Source organism: Chiloscyllium plagiosum, chromosome 17, assembly GCF_004010195.1.
Source record: "Chiloscyllium plagiosum isolate BGI_BamShark_2017 chromosome 17, ASM401019v2, whole genome shotgun sequence".
NCBI lineage: Eukaryota > Metazoa > Chordata > Chondrichthyes > Orectolobiformes > Hemiscylliidae > Chiloscyllium > Chiloscyllium plagiosum.
In genome coordinates, this window is record NC_057726.1 from 32776619 (window position 1) to 32781751 (window position 5133).

Here is a 5133-nt window from a genome sequence, read left to right on the forward strand (position 1 = left end):
GGTTGATTAGAAAACAAATACAGATCATTTTTTAACTATGTCGTCAGTTTACTTCTATGAAGTGGTGAAACATACCCTTCACCAATCCAATCTACAAAGCAGGAGATGAATAAACTCAGCTCTGACTCTTGTCATCGACACAAAGACGTGAGTTCAGCAGCTCAGTATCAAATTCTGTATAGTGTAAATGTTACATATATGTCTGTTCTTCACTGATATCATTGTAATCTAAAATGTATTCTACTAAATATGTTGTAGCTCAACCTCTTTTTAGTGTAAAACAGTCAGAAATAATCAGTTTCATGCATGAGATGTATCTACTATGTTTCTTTAGAAACCAATCACTCTGACAAGGTTGAAGCATAAAGAAGTATGCTGAGAGATATGTTTAATATCTGCTCCAATACAATTTGGAGATATTAGACGGAAACAGAACACTACACAAAATGAAAAACTGGAAAAAATATATTACTAAGCTACTATTCTGCACATTCAATTTACTGGTCCTCAGGAATGGCACAAATAAAGTTCTAGGACCAGATTACCTTTTTCTAACTTGATGGAAGCTCAGGAAAACCATAAAGGCAAGAAAGAGGGAAATTGAGGAAAAGTAAGTACTTAAGCAGGCACTTAAGCAATGCAGTGGTTATAATAAGTATAACTTGGAACTCCTGCTTTAAAAAGATGACTACACCTCAATAATACTTCAAAGACTGTAAAGTGGTTTGAAATTTTATGAGATGATGAAAGGTCATAGAGTCATAGAGACGTACAGCGTGGAAACAGACCCTTCGGTCCAACCCATCCATGCCGACCAGATATCTCAACTCAATCTAGTCCCACCTGCCAGAACCCGGCCCATATCCTTCCAAACGCTTCCTATTCATATACCCATCCAAATGCCTTTTAAATGTTGCAACTGTACCAGCCTCCACCACATCCTCTGGCAGCTCATTCCATACACGAACCACGCTCTGCGTGAAAAAGTTGCCCCTTAGATCTCTTTTATATCTTTCCCCTCTCACCCTAAACCTATGCCCTCTAGTTCTGGACTCCCCGACTCCAGGGAAAAGACTTTGCCTATTTATCCTATCCATGCCCCTCATAATTTTGTAAACCTCTATAAGGTCACCCCTCAGCCTCCGATGCTCCAGGTCCTATCTACCTGCGACTCCACTTTCAAGGAGCTATGAACCTCCACTCCAAGGTCTCTTTGTTCAGCAACACTCCCTAGGACCTTACCATTAAGTGTATAAGTCCTGATAAGATTTGCTTTCCCAAAAATGCAGCACCTCACATTTATCTGAATTAAACTCCATCTCCACTTCTCAGCCCATTGGCCCATCTGGTCCAGATCCTGTTGTAATCTGAGGTAACCTTCTTCGTTGTCCACTGCCCCTCCAATTTTGGTGTCATCTGCAAACTTACTAACTGTACCTCTTATGCTTGCATCTAAATAAATTATGTAAATGACAAAATGTAGAGGACGTAGCACCGATCCTTGTGGCACTCCACTGGTCATTGGCCTCCAGTCTGAAAGCCAACCCTCCACCACCACCCTCTGTCTTCTACCTTTCAGCCAGTTCTATATGGCTAAGTACTTTGCAATTCTTTCTTACTTTCCCAACCTTTGTTTTGTCGCATTGTTATGTCCAGTTTCGTTTTTATTAATTCTCAGAGGACTTCAGAAGCAGGAGTAGTTCCACAATTTAAGAACATAAATCAAGTAAGAACGTAAGAACTAGGAGCAGGAACAGAAAATTCAGCCCCTTGAAACTGCTCAACCATTTAATATGATCATGGCTAATCTCATTTTTCTACCTGCTCCTCATAACCCTTTGACTTATTACTAATTAAAAATCTGTTTAACTCCTCTTTAAATTTATTCAGTGCCCAGATATCCAACACATTCTGCAGTAGTGAATTTGATAGATTCACAACCCCTTGAGAGAAGTAATTCCTCCTCACCTCCAACTATGACATGTTGTTCATGCACAAGGGGAAACATCTGCACTATGTCTTCTTTGTCAATTCCCCTTAGTATCGTATATACCTTAATTAGATTCCCTCTCATTCTTTGAAACCTGGGCCCAAACTTTTCAATTTCTCCTCACAAACCAAGCCTTCTTCCTCTGAAATTAATCTAGTAAACTTTCTCTGAACATCTTTCCTCAAGCAAGTCAAACCAAAACTATACGCAGTATTTTAGATGCGATCTCACCAATACCTTGTACAGTTGCAACAACACTTGCCTAGTTTCATATACAAATAAATGCCAAAATTCCCATTCATACACAAAGATATCCAGATCCCTCTGTCCCGTAACATTTTAAAGTTATCTTTCTATTCTTCTGACCAAAATGGATAACTTCACACTTATTCATGTTAAACTTCATTTGCTAATTTTTGGTCTATTCGGCTAATCTATCCATATCCATTTGTAATTTTCTCATTTTTTCATTGTAACTTACTTTCCTACCTGTTTTGTTAGATTACAACAGCGTCAATACCCCAAAAGTATTTTGGGAGATCCTGGAGTTGTGAAATGTTCAAAATAAACTTTTTCTTCTTTCCTAAAATATGGTAATTGTGAACCATTGCAATCTTTGTGAAACTTTAGCTGGGATGTTATATTTAAACAGTTCTGTTATGGATAATAACATTATATTTTAAGGGACTGAATTTTCTAACACCTGTGTCCTTTGTAAGCTACATCAACACATTTTCATGACTATCTTTTTATGTTTATTTCTTTCTTTCAGAAATTACGTTACATCTCTATTATTCTTTATTTCTGACATCCTTTTCATCTCCCCTGATGTACAGAGATTTTTCTAATCAGTCCGTTCAGAGATGCTATGACACACCTCTGGAGTAGATGGAACTCAAACCCAGTCCTCTCAAATCAGAGGTATGGACACTACTACATGCCACAAGAGCCCCCTCCCCCACAATGTATAAAATATTTAACATAAATTAACTACAACTGTCTTGTGAAATCCTGCACAAATTAATTAATGGTCAGAAAACCAGTATATATTTGCTTCCCTGACTTTGTACTTATGGCAAGTATATGTCAGTTACTATGCACATATACATTGATTATTTTTTGTTATTATACAAAATGTTACCATTTATTTATAAATTAAATCTGCAAAAATAGTTACTTACAATCAGTCCTCCAAACTAAATTCTCTCATAGCTCGCCATAGAAGGTGACTAGGATTTCCCATAGAAAATGATCATAATCTATTGTGATTCATTGGAAGTGCTTGTTTTACAAAAGAGAGAAAGAAGAGGAAACCTGAGGTTAAATGTAAACCATTCTCACATGTATGTTTGAGCCAATTAAACAGTTTCATTTTTTAAAAACTGCATCCAAGCCATTTGGTAGACTAAAACAAGGTGCATCTATCTTTTGTTTATTGACTTACCCAGTCTTAATCTTCTTACCCTCACTCAGTGTTATAGCTGTTCCCTACTTATGCATGCTTTGGCAATTATTAGGCACCACCTTTTGCCTTAACCTTAAACATTTAGACGTTAGCAAGTCCTAACAATGTGGTTATCCAGACAGTAACACCCATCTGGAGAGGAAACACTGAGACTTTGTCTCTACTATATGTCTCAGTCAATGTTGCAGGCCCTTCTGCCCGCCATGTCTACGCTGTGCCCCACCATGTTTATGCTGCATAGATGTCTCAGAGAATACACACTGCAACCATGGTTTGTTCATTGTGAAGACAGTGAATGCTTGAACTAGTAGATGGTTTGCCAATAAAGAAGTCTGCTTTGTTATGGATGGTGTCTACCTTCTTGAATGTTGTTCCAGCATGCAGCAGAGTGTTTGGTCCATGCAAACCCATATCATCTCCATATTCTTTAATGCTATTAGTCTCCAGTGATCTATCAATTTCTATTTTGAGCATCCCCAAATGAGTAAACTTCCACAGTTCCCACGGAATAGAGAATTCCAAAGATTCACAACCTCTAAGTGAAGTAATTCCTCCTAATCTAAGTTTAAGTGGCCTACCACTTATTCTGAGATCATGTCCATTGGTTCTCTAATCTCCACTCAAGAGAAACATTCTATTCACCATCCATTCTGTGACATACTGGAAGAATTTGTAAGTTTTAATGAGATCACTTCTCATTCTTCAAAACACTAGAGAGTCCAGGCAGAGTATCCTCAATCTCTCCTCATAAAACAACCATGCCTTCCCAGGGATTAGTCTGTTGAAACTTCTTTGTACTCCCTCTATGATAAATAGGTGTTTACTTAGGTAAGGAGAGAAAACTATGCACAATACCCCAGATATGGTCAAACCAAGGATCTATACAATTGCAGCAGCACATCTTTGCTTCTGTGTTCAAAGAATGGTATTGCAACTAGAGTTTAGTGACTCATGAACAAGAACACCCAGGCAGCCTTATGAACACCAATCCGTCCCATCATAACCATTTACAAATACTTTTTCTGTTTTTCTATCCGAGTGGATAACTTCACAGTGATCCTTGTAGAATCCTGCTGGTAACAATCTATCATCCTGAGATTGACTTATTTATTCCTATGCTCTGTTTTCTGTCTGTTAGCTAATACTCAATTGATACTGGTATGTCGCTCTCAATCCCATTCTCTTTAATTTTGTTAACCATTCTATGTAGGACCTTAATAAAAGCATTCTATAAATGCAAATATACCATATTCACCGGTTATTCTTACTTTTGCTACAAATAACATCACAAAAAATTCAATAAGTTTGTCAAAAATGGTTGTCCAGTTTTATCGTTACTTTCAAAGTGCCTAGTAATCACATACTTTATAACATATTCTCAGTTTCCCTACCATTAACATCAAATTAACAAGTCTGTAGCTCTCTATTCTTCCCATCATTAAATTTATAAATTGTGTGGTTACATTTGCTACTTTCCAGTCTGTCCGAACTTTGCCAGCAATTATAAAATTTTGAAAGACAACCACTAGTGAATCTAGTATGTATATATCCACCTCCCCCAACACTTTGGGTGAAACTCATATGGTCAAAGGATTTTTCAAACTTCAATCCAGTTAATTTCCTCCTACCACCTCTTTACTGAACTAATTTTTTTCAGTTTCTCAGTTTCACAATTCCC